Below are 18,818 nucleotides of genomic sequence, written 5' to 3'. Positions count from 1 at the left end.
TGTGTCGGCCACTAGGGTCGCTAATCTTACTCACACAGCTACCTCATTGCGCCTCTTTTTTTCTTTGCGTCATGTGCTGTTTGGGGAGGGTTTTTTGGAAGGGACATCCTGCGTGACACTGCAGTGCCACTCCTAGATGGGCCCGGTGTTTGTGTCGGCCACTAGGGTCGCTTATCTTACTCACACAGCGACCTCGGTGCAAATTTTAGGACTAAAAATAATATTGTGAGGTGTGAGGTATTCAGAATAGACTGAAAATGAGTGTAAATTATGGTTTTTGAGGTTAATAATACTTTGGGATCAAAATGACCCCCAAATTCTATGATTTAAGCTGTTTTTTAGTGTTTTTTGAAAAAAACACCCGAATCCAAAACACACCCGAATCCGACAAAAAAAATTCGGTGAGGTTTTGCCAAAACGCGTTCGAACCCAAAACACGGCCGCGGAACCGAACCCAAAACCAAAACACAAAACCCGAAAAATTTCAGGCGCTCATCTCTACTATAGACAACATAAGTTCTAATTATATTGTTCTATTATATTGTTTTCAGTTATATATGAGTGAAACATAACTCACAAGTCTAATATAGACAATTAAGAAATAATAGGCGGCACATGGCTTTGTTTTTAACATTTCTTTATTATTTTTCACTAGGACAAAACAAAACCTTTGCTTTGTCCATTTTTTCAACATCACGCCTAACTATCTTTTTTATTGTTTTTATATTTCACTATTGAGTCCTCATTTAGAGGTAAAAATACTTCATATGGGATACTAATAAAGTTGATTCATTCCATATGGGTATTGGTAATGTACTATAATTGAGTGTCAACTATATATAAGTTTAATGACACTATATTAACAACAGTATCTTGTATTGATGGGAGTGAGTGCACCCATACAAACTGATCCCTGTTTCTTCTTTCTTCTTTCTTCTTTGTAAAATGGGAGGTATCTGTTGTGAATTCCACTAGATGTAGGGATATTCTGAATACCTTGCAGGGAACATCCCTCTAGCAATTTGTGAGGAAGTCCACTCATAGAGACATAATATTAGACTTAATATTTACAAATGGTGACAGAATGTTTGACGTAAATGTGGGTGAAAACCTGGATCCAGTGACCATCTAGCAGTATGGTTCAGAAAAAAGACAGAGACTGACTCAACCCACACAAAAACAAAGGTGTTTTTGGAAAGTTGGAAGGTTGGAAGGTTTTAGGAAGGTTGATTTTGAAGTCATGGGATGATGTGTAAGTAATTCTTAGATAGAGTGTAGGAACTTTGAAGGAGTGTAGGAGAGGTGGGAAAAATTAAAAAGTGCAATACTAAACAGACCTTTGTATCAAAAGGATTAGGAAAACCACAAGGAAAAGGAAGCCAGTGTAGTTTGCGAAAGAAGTAGCAATTATTGTGAAAGCAAAAAAGATGGCATTTAGGAAATATAAGCAGATGCAGACAAGAGGTGGAATAATTAGACTAAAGACCGAGAGTGGGAGTATTATTAACCCCAATAACATTAATTTCCAGGCATTTACAGGCAATTTTGACCACAGTACAAACAATGAAAAATATATGTTTTACAATATATATTTTTAGATGCTGTAATCATCTGTACAAATTATTTTCAGCCGCAATGTAGGATCCACCTGTTGGAGTACAGTAGCTGGAGTAAAAGGAGATACAGGTCCAAAACCGAAGATTTGCACTTGCGCACATCCCTAGTAGCTAAGCAATGAAAAAGGTACCTCAGATGCTTGGTTGCATAGGGAGAGGATTAGAAACACAAAAAAGTAATAATGCCATTTTACAGGTCATTGTTTCGGCCTCATCTAGAATACTGTGTTCAGTTCTGGAGGTTATATCTCCAGAAGGCTATTACTACATTAGAGACTGTACAAATAACTAAGTGTAACTAAAATCATGTATGGCCTACATATCAAAACATACCTGGAAAGACTAGAAGATCTTAATATGTATGGTTTTGGAGCAGAGAAGGGAAAGGGGGGGACATGTTAGAAACTTTCAAATATATCCAAGGTTTTAACAATGTACAAGAGCGAAACATTCTTCAAGGGAATAGAAGTACAAGAACATGAGGACATGCACTGAAACTTGAGGGTGTTAGTTTCATTGGAAATTTGAGGAAAAATGACATCACAGAAAAGGTTGTGGACAAGTGGAATAGCCTAATAGAGACTAATACAGTAGATCCATTTAATCATGCTTGGGATAGACATAAGGATATCCTTAGAAATAAATAATGATCAAAGGTTTGATCAGGGTTTGAGGTAACAATATGAGTAAAAAAGGGGCAGACTAAATGGGCCAAGTGGTTCTTACCTACCATCAAATTCTATGTTTCTTTGTTAAAGTGTAAGCAAAATGCTCATCACAAGAAAACACTGCCAAATTATTGTGGCTGCTGTGTTATTCAGTAATGATGATTAATTTCATTAATGCATAACAAATATTTTTAAGAAGAAATGTATTTCTATCAAGGTGTTTAGTGATAACTTGAATAATTTTTAGTCAGACTCAAAGTCAATTATTTGGAACTACCACCTACCCCTGTATATTAGGACAGCAGGCCAATTATTTAAGATCAGAAAACAATGTAATCTGATTTAAAGCAATTAAACTTTACTATAGCGGTGATGCTTCCATCTACTGTATCCAATTTAACAGCATTGATTTAGTAGTAGAGTGAGAGTGTATGCACTGAAGGAGCTTTTTATGAAGATATGGAGGAACCTTGTCTCACCTTGCTGTGACTGGTGATTTACCATGTTTGCAAATGTATATAACTTAGATATGCATTTGTATTATCATGTAGGATGTAATGGTACATTGCAGTATACTGGGCAATTTTTTTTTCTTATCTAGATTAAACCCTCCCTTGCATTCACCTTCAATATGAAGGACCTATAAATTGACTACCATACTGTATATCACTGTTCTGAAAGGCAAGCTGGAAAACAATAGCTGGAGAGCATGCTGTTCCTTGTAGTGCCATATTGGAGAATCCCCTGGGTGTCGCCATGGGGGTGGTGTTGGGGTCCTTTTACCTTCTAGTTACTCCTACCAACTCATACCACCAGAACCATCCCTTACATTCTCTACATTTGAGGTCCATACTATACGCCTCTTCCAACCAGTCCATCTTAGAGTAGCTGTCATTTACCGCCCCCCTGGCGTTGCTTCCAAATTCATCGACAACTTTGCTTCCTGGCTTCCTCACTTCCTCTCTTCTGACATTCCTTCCATTATCCTAGGCAATTTCAACATCCCTATTGACATCCCGACACAATCCCCTGCCTCTAAACTCCTTAACCTCACCTCTTCACTTGGTCTCTCCCAGTGGACCTCCTCACCCTCCCATGTGAATGGGAGCTCACTGGATCTGGTCTTCACTCACCGCTGTGATATTTCTGATTTTTCCAATTCCCCATTTCCCCTCTCTGACCACCACCTGCTCTCCTTTAACCTATCTCTCTCGACTTCCCCATCTCTACCTCCCAAGGCTACCATCACTAAGCGTAACATTGAGGCTATTGACACCACATTCCTTTCCTCCCTGTTTGACTCACTTCTCTCTCCTATTCTCTCATTCCCTGAACAAGCCACTTCCATATACAATGCATCCCTTACTTCTGCTCTTGACTCTGTTGCTCCACCAACCACTATTGACCCTCGCAAATTAACACCTCAACCCTGGCACACCAAATGCACCAGATATCTGCAAAAATACTCACGTACTGCTGAGCGACACTGGAGGAAATCACGCTCAAAGGCAGACTTCCTCCATTTCAAACTTATGCTCTCATCCTTCAGTGCTGCCCTTTCTCTTGCTAAACAGTCATACTTCAAGAACCTCATCTCCTCCCAGTCTTCCAACCCCCAGCGCCTCTTTACCACTCTCAACTCACTCCTCTGCCCACCTCCACCTCGTCTCCCATCCTCACTCTCTGCTCTTGACTTTGCCACTTACTTCACATCCAAAATTGACTCCATATGTAAGGACATCACATCACACCAGACCATCAGTAACCAGCTTTCCCCCATCCCTTACCACCCCTCCCTATCCCTCCCACCTACTCTGACCTCTTTCTCCCATGCAACTGAAGAGGAAGTCATGGCCCTCATTCGTTCCTGTCCCCTCACCACCTCCCCACTTGACCCTATCCCCTCCCGCCTCCTCTGCTACCTCTCTCCTTCTGCTTGTTCCCATCTTTCCCACCTTCTCAATCTCTCCCTCTCATCAGGCACTGTCCCCTCTGCCTTCAAGCATGCACTCATCTCTCCAATTCTTAAAAAACCTACACTTGATCCAAACACTCTCTCCAACTACCGACCCATCTCTCTCCTCCCTTTTGCCTCCAAACTCCTCGAGCGTATTGTCTACAACCGCCTTAATTCCTTTCTTTCCTCACACTCACTACTTGACCCATTCCAGTCTGGCTTCCATCCTCTCCACTCCACTGAAACGGCCCTTACAAAAGTATGCAATGACCTCCATGCTGCTAAATCTAAGGGACACTACTCTACTTATTCTACTTGATCTCTCTGCTGCTTTTGACACTGTGGACCATCCTCTCCTACTGCAAATCCTTCACTCCATTGGTCTGCGCGACACTGCCCTCTCTTGGCTGTCTTCCTACCTCTCTGACCGTTCATTCTCTGTCTCTTCTCATGACTCCACCTCCCCCTCACTTCCACTAACTGTAGGGGTACCCCAAGGTTCTGTCCTTGGTCCTCTCCTCTTCTCTCTCTATACATCCTCACTAGGTAAGCTCATTAGTTCTTTTGGTTTCCAATATCATCTCTTTGCTGATGACACCCAAATCTATCTTTCCTCTCCAGACCTCTCCCCTGCTCTCCTCACTCGTCTCTCCAACTGTCTCTCTGCTACCTCTTCCTGGATGTCCCAGCGCTTTCTTAAACTTAACATGTCTAAGACCGAACTGATCATCTTTCCTCCCTCCCACATAACCTCACCTCCTACAATCTCATTATCTATTGATGGCACTACTATCTCCTCTAGCCCCCAAGTGCGCTGTCTTGGAGTAATCCTTGACTCCTCCCTCTCCTTCAAACCACACATTCAGCACCTCTCACAAACCTGCCATTTTCATCTAAAAAATATTTCCAGGATCAGACCCTTTCTGACCCAGGATGCTACTAAGACTCTTATCCACTTACTGGTCATCTCCAGACTGGATTACTGTAATCTCCTCCTGACTGGCATTCCTGACAAACACCTCTCTCCACTCCAATCTATCCTCAATGCTGCTGCCCGGCTCATTTTCCTCACCAAACGCACTACGTCTACCTCTCCTCTCTTACTAGACCTTCACTGGCTCCCCTTCCCTTTCAGAATCCATTCCAAGCTTCTCACACTCGCTTACAAAGCCCTCACCCACTCCTCTCCCATCTACATCTCTGATCTTATCTCCCTTTACATTCCCACACGTCCTCTTCACTCTGCTAATGCACAACGACTTTCCTGCTACAGATTTCCTCCTCCCACTCCTACCTCCAAGATTTTTTGCGTGCTGAACCACTTCTCTGGAATTCCCTATCTCTCCCCCTCAGACTCTCCACCTCTCTACAAAATTACAAATGGGCTCTCAAGACCCACTTCTTCACCAAACCCAGCCAAATCTCATCCTAACCCTCTGTTCTACACTCTCTATGTACCCCATCTGTGTCACCCCTGTCTGTCTACCCCTCCCCTTTAGAATGTAAGCTCTCACGAGCAGGGCCCTCTTCCCTCATGTGCTTATCCTTTCTTACTTTAATAATCTTCAACTGCATCAACTCCAGCAGTCTTCTGCCACCTGATACTTATTCCAGTGTCATCTGCTGATGTAACTATTTTTATTTACCCTGTACTTGTCCTATACTGTCATCAACTGTAAGTTGCTGTTTTTTACTGTTTAATTATTTATGTACTCTGTAATTGGGTGCTGCGGAACCCTTGTGGTGCCATATAAATAAAGGATAATAATAATAATAATAATAATAATAATAATAATAATTTGGCTCTCAGTTTAGAAATACATAAACATATGACCCAAAGTGATGCTATCATCATGTAGTGTAGGACCACCAGAGCAGTGATGCTTTGGTATAGTTGGTGTCTTTCCATATGTTTGCAAATGAATGTAACAGAGATCTCTGCATTCATATTATCATGCAGGATATAAATCTCCTTTGCTGGTCTATTGCAGTATGCTGGAGAATTTTTTTTTTTTTCCAGTTTCTCTGGATATATCTGGAGCCCTGTTCCCAAAATGATATATCCCACGTATGCTATTGAGCTACCTTCAAAGACATATTTCTCCTGGTTACAAAATAAATAATTCATGTGTAGACAAGTGAGCGCCTCCTTTACTTGTGTACTATGGGTCTCAATACTGTGGAGAAAATATGAACATCATTCATGTAAACCACCATGGTGTAGTCAAATCACAAAAAATGTTATTAAAGTTTTTAAAAAACTGCTAGAACATTACAGAGGCTGAAAGGCATTACAAGGTATTCCTAGTGCCCATCAAGAATGTAAGAAGTCATATTCCTTATTAGATTGGTATCAGGTTGTAAGCACCATGGAGATAAGGCTTTTATAAACAGTGGCTTTCTTTACGCCATAAAAAATTCAAAGATTAGTAGGAGGGAATATCGATTCTTGACTGTAATAATACTCATGACACAATAGTCAATGCAAGGATTATGACCCCCATCTTTTTTCTTGACAAAAAATGAATACAGCACTTGCTGCAGAAGTAGACAAATGAATGAACTCTTTTTCTAGAGTCTCCTTGGTGTAGTCTCATATAGCTTTGGTTTCAGGAAGGTAAAGTGGAGAAACATTTCCTGTGGGAGTCATTTTCTATGGGATTAAATCAGTAGGGCAGTTCCAGACATAATGTACGGGAAAAACTTTAGCAGCTTGTTTATTAAAGATGTCTTGAAACATGAAGTTAGGTAGAGGAATAGTGAGTTACTCAGATGCAGCGGCAGACCAGACATGAATAACTTGAGAAATTGACACAAAAGGTGCCCCATGCCAAAACCTGAGATGAGGACCAATCAATGTACAGTATGGGCTATACAGACATAGTCAGGGAAGACAAAGGATGACCTTACTGGAAGCCAGTACCAAGATGGTGTCGGAGTGAAGTATACCTACTGTGATAAGACAGGTATTTAAATCGGTAGAGGGGTGCATTGGTTCTGTGTCTAGGTGCTTAATAAGAGTCCAAACACAGCTGTTCTTGTGAATAAATAAAACAGAGCTTTACTGGCAGCCTTTCACAACAGCCTAGCCCTCACAGAGGGCACTAGCTCACTGTTTGACCTCTATCTGAAAGGGAAGCTAGTCTGCATTAGTCTCAAATGTCTCTCACAGGTGTAGCTTGCCTCTGGATTAGCCTCTAGCTTCTCACGTCTCAGTTTTGCCTGCACCCTGCAGGTACAGTATCACTGGCTCTGGCCTGTCTTGGCTGTCTCAGCCCCATCTGGGCTATTCACAGGCAGCCCGACCTGCACTGTAGGACTGTGTCCACCAGCAGCCTCTAGGTGTAGATACATCTCATTTCTGTTCCGTGTGTGGGGGTATGCCTCCAGCCACACACTGAATACCCTGTTCATCAATGCAATTTATAGCCACACTGCAACACATCCTTCTCCTCAGCTTGAAACCCCTGGGTTAAGTGACATGGGACAAGAAATTCTCATGGTGAAGTCCCTCTTCACCTTTCTCATGAGGTCCATGCACCGCATCCAAGATAATACAGACTCTTGTGATCTCTGGGGGTCTTATTTTCCAAGTTACTGCATCTCTTCTTTGTATCCTGACTTTATGGCACTTTATAGGCTTCCGCTTGAAATGTTTCTTTTCCTTGGTTTCTTCTTCGCAGAATAACAGTTTCTCTTGCTTAAAACTTTTACTGGATCGTTCATTGGCTAACTTCTGTTTGCAACATTTCTAATCTTCAGCCTTGAAGCCCCTTATTGGCTACTGGCATACTTCACTGGTAACTCATCTTTTAAAGAGCCGCATTCATCCTGATTGCCACCAGCATCATAATATTCAGACCTCGGCTTTATGTCAGAGGAAAACATACTTGTACTTGCACTATCATATTCTGTACTCTCTTGTCCACATAACAAACTTGAATGCTTAGTACATTGATCCACACACTTAATTGCATTAAATTTGATGGCTATCTGCCACTTCAGTATCTCTTGGATTTCTTTGAGCATCCACTTTTTGGGACTTGGAAATACAGTATGATGAAGAACTTCAACATGTTCCATCAGCACAGATTGAAATGTACTTTCCACAGAAGTCTTTATTTTCAGATTATGTTTTGCTGGTTTGCATGCTTCAAGGTTTGCAGTGTGAGACAACTTAATTTCCTTACATACAAACTAAGCTGCATTGCAAGTTTCATCCTGGTTGCAAAAAGGCACTGTTTCACATACATGAGTATTAATCTGACAATATTAACTTTCTTTAAGGTTCTGGTTTCCACTGCAAATGGTATGATTAGGTCATATTCACATCACTCTGAAGACATGGTGACACTAGAGTCTCATTCTTGGAAGCCATCAATATTTATGAAGGCTTATGTATATCTTGAAGTTGTACCTTTGCCTAAAAGATCATATGGTCACCATCTGTATTTGCAAGTTCATTGGGGGTAATTCAGACCTGATCGCTCGGTAGTGTTTTTTGCAGCGCTGCGATCAGGTCAGAACTGCGCATGCGTATGCACCGCAATGCGCAGGTGCGTTGCACAGGTACAAAGCAGTTCATTGCTCTGCGATGGGTTTGTGCGAAGAATCCATTTGCATGGGTGATCACAAGGTGATTGACAGGAAAAAGGCATTTGTGGATGTCAACTGACCGTTTTCTGGGACTGGTTGGAAAAATGCAGGTGTTTTCAAGTGTTTTCAGGGAGGGTGTCTGATGTCAATTCCGGTCCCAGACAGGCTGAAATGATCGCAGCGGCTGAGTAATTCCTGGGCTACTCAGAAACTGCACAAACTGTTTTTGTACCGCTCGGCTACACATGCAATCACACACTTGCACAGCTAAAATGCACTCCCTGGTGGGCAGCGACTATGTGAACGCAGGACTGCAAAAAACAGCTAGCGAGCGATCAGGTCTGAATTAGAGATGAGCGCCGGAAATTTTTCGGGTTTTGTGTTTTGGTTTTGGGTTCGGTTCCGCGGCCGTGTTTTGGGTTCGACCGCGTTTTGGCAAAACCTCACCGAATTTTTTTTGTCGGATTCGGGTGTGTTTTGGATTCGGGTGTTTTTTTCAAAAAACCCTAAAAAACAGCTTAAATCATAGAATTTGGGGGTCATTTTGATCCCAAAGTATTATTAACCTCAATAACCATAATTTCCTCTCATTTTCAGTCTATTCTGAACACCTCACACCTCACAATATTATTTTTAGTCCTAAAATTTGCACCGAGGTCGCTGGATGACTAAGCTCAGCGACCCAAGTGGCCGACACAAACACCTGGCCCATCTAGGAGTGGCACTGCAGTGTCACGCAGGATGGCCCTTCCAAAAAACACTCCCCAAACAGCACATGACGCAAAGAAAAAAAGAGGCGCAATGAGGTAGCTGTGTGAGTAAGATTAGCGACCCTAGTGGCCGACACAAACACCGGGCCCATCTAGGAGTGGCACTGCAGTGTCACGCAGGATGTCCCTTCCAAAAAACCCTCCCCAAACAGCACATGACGCAAAGAAAAAAAGAGGCGCAATGAGGTAGCTGACTGTGTGAGAAAGATAAGCGACCCTAGTGGCCGACACAAACACCGGGCCCATCTAGGAGTGGCACTGCAGTGTCACGCAGGATGTCCCTTCCAAAAAACCCTCCCCAAACAGCACATGACGCAAAGAAAAAAAGAGGCGCAATGAGGTAGCTGACTGTGTGAGAAAGATAAGCGACCCTAGTGGCCGACACAAACACCGGGCCCATCTAGGAGTGGCACTGCAGTGTCACGCAGGATGTCCCTTCCAAAAAACCCTCCCCAAACAGCACATGACGCAAAGAAAAAAAGAGGCGCAATGAGGTAGCTGACTGTGTGAGAAAGATAAGCGACCCTAGTGGCCGACACAAACACCGGGCCCATCTACGAGTGGCACTGCAGTGTCACGCAGGATGTCCCTTCCAAAAAACCCTCCCCAAACAGCACATGACGCAAAGAAAAAAAGAGGCGCAATGAGGTAGCTGTGTGAGAAAGATAAGCGACCCTAGTGGCCGACACAAACACCGGGCCCATCTAGGAGTGGCACTGCAGTGTCACGCAGGATGTCCCTTCCAAAAAACCCTCCCCAAACAGCACATGACGCAAAGAAAAAAAGAGGCGCAATGAGGTAGCTGTGTGAGTAAGATTAGCGACCCTAGTGGCCGACACAAACACCGGGCCCATCTAGGAGTGGCACTGCAGTGTCACGCAGGATGGCCCTTCCAAAAAACCCTCCCCAAACAGCACATGACGCAAAGAAAAAAAGAGGCGCAATGAGGTAGCTGACTGTGTGAGTAAGATTAGCGACCCTAGTGGCCGACACAAACACCGGGCACATCTAGGAGTGGCACTGCAGTGTCACGCAGGATGTCCCTTCCAAAAAACCCTCCCCAAACAGCACATGACGCAAAGAAAAAAAGAGGCGCAATGAGGTAGCTGTGTGAGTAAGATTAGCGACCCTAGTGGCCGACACAAACACCGGGCCCATCTAGGAGTGGCACTGCAGTGTCACGCAGGATGTCCCTTCCAAAAAACCCTCCCCAATCAGCACATGATGCAAAGAAAAAGAAAAGAAAAAAGAGGTGCAAGATGAAATTATCCTTGGGCCCTCCCACCCACCCTTATGTTGTATAAACAAAACAGGACATGCACACTTTAACCAACCCATCATTTCAGTGACAGGGTCTGCCACACGACTGTGACTGATATGACGGGTTGGTTTGGACCCCCCCCAAAAAAGAAGCAATTAATCTCTCCTTGCACAAACTGGCTCTACAGAGGCAAGATGTCCACCTCATCTTCACCCTCCGATATATCACCGTGTACATCCCCCTCCTCACAGATTATCAATTCGTCCCCACTGGAATCCACCATCTCAGCTCCCTGTGTACTTTGTGGAGGCAATTGCTGCTGGTCAATGTCTCCGCGGAGGAATTGATTATAATTCATTTTAATGAACATCATCTTCTCCACATTTTCTGGATGTAACCTCGTACGCCGATTGCTGACAAGGTGAGCGGCGGCACTAAACACTCTTTCGGAGTACACACTTGTGGGAGGGCAACTTAGGTAGAATAAAGCCAGTTTGTGCAAGGGCCTCCAAATTGCCTCTTTTTCCTGCCAGTATAAGTACGGACTGTGTGACGTGCCTACTTGGATGCGGTCACTCATATAATCCTCCACCATTCTATCAATGTTGGGAGAATCATATGCAGTGACAGTAGACGACATGTCCGTAATCGTTGTCAGGTCCTTCAGTCCGGACCAGATGTCAGCATCAGCAGTCGCTCCAGACTGCCCTGCATCACCGCCAGCGGGTGGGCTCGGAATTCTGAGCCTTTTCCTCGCACCCCCAGTTGCGGGAGAATGTGAAGGAGGAGATGTTGACAGGTCGCGTTCCGCTTGACTTGACAATTTTGTCACCAGCAGGTCTTTCAACCCCAGCAGACCTGTGTCTGCCGGAAAGAGAGATCCAAGGTAGGCTTTAAATCTAGGATCGAGCACGGTGGCCAAAATGTAGTGCTCTGATTTCAACAGATTGACCACCCGTGAATCCTTGTTAAGCGAATTAAGGGCTGCATCCACAAGTCCCACATGCCTAGCGGAATCGCTTCGTGTTAGCTCCTTCTTCAATGCCTCCAGCTTCTTCTGCAAAAGCCTGATGAGGGGAATGACCTGACTCAGGCTGGCAGTGTCTGAACTGACTTCACGTGTGGCAAGTTCAAAGGGCATCAGAACCTTGCACAACGTTGAAATCATTCTCCACTGCACTTGAGACAGGTGCATTCCATCTCCTATATCGTGCTCAATTGTATAGGCTTGAATGGCCTTTTGCTGCTCCTCCAACCTCTGAAGCATATAGAGGGTTGAATTCCACCTCGTTACCACTTCTTGCTTCAGATGATGGCAGGGCAGGTTCAGTAGTTTTTGGTGGTGCTCCAGTCTTCTGTACGTGGTGCCTGTACGCCGAAAGTGTCCCGCAATTTTTCTGGCCACCGACAGCATCTCTTGCACGCCCCTGTCGTTTTTTAAAAAATTCTGCACCACCAAATTCAAGGTATGTGCAAAACATGGGACGTGCTGGAATTTGCCCATATTTAATGCACACACAATATTGCTGGCGTTGTCCGATGCCACAAATCCACAGGAGAGTCCAATTGGGGTAAGCCATTCCGCGATGATCTTCCTCAGTTGCCGTAAGAGGTTTTCAGCTGTGTGCGTATTCTGGAAAGCGGTGATACAAAGCGTAGCCTGCCTAGGAAAGAGTTGGCGTTTGCGAGATGCTGCTACTGGTGCCGCCGCTGCTGTTCTTGCGGCGGGAGTCCATACATCTACCCAGTGGGCTGTCACAGTCATATAGTCCTGACCCTGCCCTGCTCCACTTGTCCACATGTCCGTGGTTAAGTGGACATTGGGTACAACTGCATTTTTTAGGACACTGGTGAGTCTTTTTCTGACGTCCGTGTACATTCTCGGTATCGCCTGCCTAGAGAAGTGGAACCTAGATGGTATTTGGTAACGGGGGCACACTGCCTCAATAAATTGTCTAGTTCCCTGTGAACTAACGGCGGATACCGGACGCACGTCTAACACCAACATAGTTGTCAAGGCCTCAGTTATCCGCTTTGCAGTAGGATGACTGCTGTGATATTTCATCTTCCTCGCAAAGGACTGTTGAACAGTCAATTGCTTACTGGAAGTAGTACAAGTGGGCTTACGACTTCCCCTCTGGGATGACCATCGACTCCCAGCGGCAACAACAGCAGCGCCAGCAGCAGTAGGCGTTACACGCAAGGATGCATCGGAGGAATCCCAGGCAGGAGAGGACTCGTCAGACTTGCCAGTGACATGGCCTGCAGGACTATTGGCATTCCTGGGGAAGGAGGAAATTGACACTGAGGGAGTTGGTGGGGTGGTTTGCGTGAGCTTGGTTACAAGAGGAAGGGATTTACTGGTCAGTGGACTGCTTCCGCTGTCACCCAAAGTTTTTGAACTTGTCACTGACTTATTATGAATGCGCTGCAGGTGACGTATAAGGGAGGATGTTCCGAGGTGGTTAACGTCCTTACCCCTACTTATTACAGCTTGACAAAGGGAACACACGGCTTGACACCTGTTGTCCGCATTTCTGGTGAAATACCTCCACACCGAAGAGCTGATTTTTTTGGTATTTTCACCTGGCATGTCAACGGCCATATTCCTCCCACGGACAACAGGTGTCTCCCCGGGTGCCTGACTTAAACAAACCACCTCACCATCAGAATCCTCCTGGTCAATTTCCTCCCCAGCGCCAGCAACACCCATATCCTCCTCATCCTGGTGTACTTCAACACTGACATCTTCAATCTGACTATCAGGAACTGGACTGCGGGTGCTCCTTCCAGCACTTGCAGGGGGCATGCAAATAGTGGAAGGCGCATGCTCTTCACGTCCAGTGTTGGGAAGGTCAGGCATCGCAAACGACACAATTGGACTCTCCTTGTGGATTTGGGATTTCAAAGAACGCACAGTTCTTTGCGGTGCTTTTGCCAGCTTGAGTCTTTTCAGTTTTCTAGCGAGAGGCTGAGTGCTTCCATCCTCATGTGAAGCTGAACCACTAGCCATGAACATAGGCCAGGGCCTCAGCCGTTCCTTGCCACTCCGTGTGGTAAATGGCATATTGGCAAGTTTACGCTTCTCCTCCGACAATTTTATTTTAGGTTTTGGAGTCCTTTTTTTTCTGATATTTGGTGTTTTGGATTTGACATGCTCTGTACTATGACATTGGGCATCGGCCTTGGCAGACGACGTTGCTGGCATTTCATCGTCTCGGCCATGACTAGTGGCAGCTGCTTCAGCACGAGGTGGAAGTGGATCTTGATCTTTCCCTAATTTTGGAACCTCAACTTTTTTGTTCTCCATATTTTATAGGCAGAACTAAAAGGCACCTCAGGTAAACAATGGAGATGGATGGATTGGATACTAGTATACAATTATGGACGGACTGCCACGGTTAGGTGGTATAAAAAAACCACGGTTAGGTGGTATATATTATAATAATAATACAATTATGGATGGACGGACTGCCTGCCGACTGCCGACACAGAGGTAGCCACAGCCGTGAACTACCGCACTGTACACTGGTTGATAAAGAGATAGTAGTATACTCGTAACAACTAGTATGACACTATGACGACGGTATAAAGAATGAAAAAAAAACCACGGTTAGGTGGTATATATTATAATAATAATACAATTATGGATGGACGGACTGCCTGCCGACTGCCGACACAGAGGTAGCCACAGCCGTGAACTACCGCACTGTACACTGGTTGATAAAGAGATAGTAGTATACTCGTAACAACTAGTATGACACTATGACGACGGTATAAAGAATGAAAAAAAAACCACGGTTAGGTGGTATATATTATAATAATAATACAATTATGGATGGACGGACTGCCTGCCGACTGCCGACACAGAGGTAGCCACAGCCGTGAACTACCGCACTGTACACTGGTTGATAAAGAGATAGTAGTATACTCGTAACAACTAGTATGACACTATGACGACGGTATAAATAATGAAAAAAAAACCACGGTTAGGTGGTATATATTATAATAATAATACAATTATGGATGGACGGACTGCCTGCCGACTGCCGACACAGAGGTAGCCACAGCCGTGAACTACCGCACTGTACACTGGTTGATAAAGAGATAGTAGTATACTCGTAACAACTAGTATGACACTATGACGACGGTATAAAGAAAGAAAAAAAAATACCACAGTTAGGTGGTATATATTATAATAATAATACAATTATGGATGGACGGACTGCCTGCCGACTGCCGACACAGAGGTAGCCACAGCCGTGAACTACCGCACTGTACACTGGTTGATAAAGAGATAGTAGTATACTCGTAACAACTAGTATGACACTATGACGACGGTATAAAGAATGAAAAAAAAACCACGGTTAGGTGGTATATATTATAATAATAATACAATTATGGATGGACGGACTGCCTGCCGACTGCCGACACAGAGGTAGCCACAGCCGTGAACTACCGCACTGTACACTGGTTGATAAAGAGATAGTAGTATACTCGTAACAACTAGTATGACACTATGACGACGGTATAAAGAATGAAAAAAAAACCACGGTTAGGTGGTATATATTATAATAATAATACAATTATGGATGGACGGACTGCCTGCCGACTGCCGACACAGAGGTAGCCACAGCCGTGAACTACCGCACTGTACACTGGTTGATAAAGAGATAGTAGTATACTCGTAACAACTAGTATGACACTATGACGACGGTATAAAGAATGAAAAAAAAACCACGGTTAGGTGGTATATATTATAATAATAATACAATTATGGATGGACGGACTGCCTGCCGACTGCCGACACAGAGGTAGCCACAGCCGTGAACTACCGCACTGTACACTGGTTGATAAAGAGATAGTAGTATACTCGTAACAACTAGTATGACACTATGACGGTATAAAGAATGAAAAAAAAACCACGGTTAGGTGGTATATATTATAATAATAATACAATTATGGATGGACGGACTGCCTGCCGACTGCCGACACAGAGGTAGCCACAGCCGTGAACTACCGCACTGTACACTGGTTGATAAAGAGATAGTAGTATACTCGTAACAACTAGTATGACACTATGACGACGGTATAAAGAAAGAAAAAAAAATACCACGGTTAGGTGGTATATATTGTAATACAATTATGGATGGACGGACTGCCTGCCGAGTTCCGACTGCCGACACAGAGGTAGCCACAGCCGTGAACTACCGCACTGTACTGTGTCTGCTGCTAATATAGACTGGTTGATAAAGAGATAGTATACAATACATACAACAATATACTACTATACTGGTGGTCAGGCACTGGTCACCACTAGTCACACTGGCAGTGGCACTCCTGCAGCAAAAGTGTGCACTGTTTAATTTTAAATTAATATAATATTATGTACTCCTGGGGGCTCCTGCTATAACAACCTGCAGTGCTCCCCAGTCTCCCCCACAATTATTATAAGCTTTGCCTTGTATACATTGATGTGCAGCACACTGGGCTGAGCTGAGTGCACACAGACTGAGTCACACTGTGTGACTGGCTGCTGCTGTGTATCGTTTTTTTTCAGGCAGAGAACGGATATAGCAGAGAACGGATATATTATATTAAAATAAATAAAAGTTAACTAACAACAACTGCACTGGTCACTGTGGTAAACTCTGTCTGACTCTGCACAATCTCTCTCTCTCTTCTAATCTAATTTCTAATGGAGAGGACGCCAGCCACGTCCTCTCCCTATCAATCTCAATGCACGTGTGAAAATGGCGGCGACGCGCGGCTCCTTATATAGAATCCGAGTCTCGCGAGAATCCGACAGCGTCATGATGACGTTCGGGCGCGCTCGGGTTAACCGAGCAAGGCGGGAGGATCCGAGTCTGCTCGGACCCGTGAAAAAAACATGAAGTTCGTGCGGGTTCGGTTTCAGAGAAACCGAACCCGCTCATCTCTAGTCTGAATTACCCCCACTGTCTCCAATTTTTGACACAGCTTTGTTATCTGGAATTAAAACCCTTTGGGGACACTTCACTTCCTCAGACATAACAGGAGGCTCAATGTCACTGCAAGGCCCTTCACACCTTTCACACTTTGACATTTAATGAGGACATTTTCATTATCAAAATGCTGTTGACATATTGGGGGTGATTCCGAGTTGTTCACACGCTGACGATTTTCGCTGCGCTGCGATCAGGTCTTTACTGCGCATGCATATGCACCGCAATGCGCACGTGCATCATACGGGTACAATGTGTATCGTTGCTGAGCTATGGATTTAACGAAGAATCCATACGCACAGCCGATCGCAAGAAGATTGACAGAAAGAGGGCGTTCATGGGTGTCAACTAACCATTTTCTGGGAGTGGTAGGGAAAACGCAGGCATGTCTGGGCGTTTGGAGGGCGGGTGTCTGACGTCAATTCCAGGACCAAAAAGACTGAAGTGATCACAAGGGCTGAGTAAGTTTAGACCTACTCTGAAACTGCACAAAATGTTTTTGAACAGCTCGGCTGCATAGGCGTTCGCACAGTTGCAAAGCGAAAATACACTCCCCCGTGGACGGCGACTATGCGTGTGCACGGCTGCTAAAAACAGCTAGCAAGCAATCAACTCGGAATGAAGGCCATTATCCTTCTGGGACATCTTACTTTCTGCAGCGGGGTACACTGTGTTCCACAGGGAATACATTGGGGTGTAGAGTTGGATCTTGATCCAGGAACCAACAGGTTAAAGCTTTAGCTCTCCCAAGATGAATTGGGGCCTCGTCTATAACCCCACCTCCAGGCACTGTGAGCTCAGTTTTCAGTTGGTGTCTGCTGATAATGTCGATATTATCTTAAACCATAAAGCTATACCTCTAGATACACTTTTACCGTGGAGCCGCTATGGCCGCTAGACTGAATACTAGTGATGAGCGGATTCGGTTTTACTCGGTTTTACTCAGTTCTCAAAACCGAATCTTATTGGCTATCCAAAACACGTGACATCAGTGTGCCAATAAGATTCGGTTTTGAGAACCGAGTAAAACCGAGTAAAACCGAATCCGCTCATCACTACTGAATACACGCGCTACGCACTTTGAATGCTATTTGCGTACAGAGTCCCACACGTGGTACGTACTTGGCGTACACACGCCGCGCTGAGTGTACAGAGTACGCACAGCGTGCGCACACACAATTGATAACCTTTAAACCTTGTTACTGATACAATGCAATGTTATGATTACACTTTAAACCCTTTGCAGCAAAGTACTGCAACGATGTTATACCTTAAACCTTAAGTAGCGCTGACGGTATAAAGTACCCGCAGTGCGTACACCTTATCAATACTTATTAACCTTATACAGTTAAAATACACTTTAAACCCTTGCAGGAAAGTGAAGACACAACACCGATTTGTAGTTGAAACCACAGGGCTCTAAGGCCACCGTGGATTATTTCAAAAGGTGAAACAGTACAAATCATACACTACAGGCTAACAAGATAAATCTAAAACAGAGTTTTGGCTACAGAGAATGTACATACGTGAGAATGTTCGCAAGCGCAACCCGGCCAGTCCTCTGCTTGTCAGGTAGAAAGCGTTCAGAGTCTTCTGACCGGCCAGGCAACAATGGGCTTTTTATACACAACTTACATACACAATACAATGGTCACTGTAATCTCATTGTCCATTGGACACTGAGATGTGTCTTTTCATTACAGGAGAGGTCATAGGTTGATTTGAAAAGATGGCCAATGTCTTTCCCCAACTGCTCTGGTGGGTGGTATCCACTGGATTCCCGCCGCATACATAATATACAGTAAATACAGTTAATATCTATATTCTACTTCTGCACATAACTATACGCAGGAACATGCAATCTTTCTCTAACCAACACCGGAATGTTACCCTTAAAATACCCTACAGCTGGATACTAGACATCACCTTCCAACCTTTATCTGACCCTTCCTATTATGCAAAGGCG

General features: G+C 44.3%; 1 protein-coding gene across 2 annotated transcripts in view; it reads left to right on the top strand.

The window, feature by feature from the left end:
- Positions 1-18,818, top strand: part of LOC134910224 (alcohol dehydrogenase 1-like) — a 158,640-nt gene that overhangs the window by 20,511 nt on the left and 119,311 nt on the right. The window lies entirely within an intron of this gene.

Source organism: Pseudophryne corroboree, chromosome 1 (assembly GCF_028390025.1).
Source record: "Pseudophryne corroboree isolate aPseCor3 chromosome 1, aPseCor3.hap2, whole genome shotgun sequence".
In the NCBI taxonomy this organism is placed as follows: Eukaryota; Metazoa; Chordata; class Amphibia; order Anura; family Myobatrachidae; genus Pseudophryne; species Pseudophryne corroboree.
The sequence above is the reverse complement of the archived record's forward strand: the minus strand, read 5'-3'. Positions and strand labels throughout refer to the sequence as shown.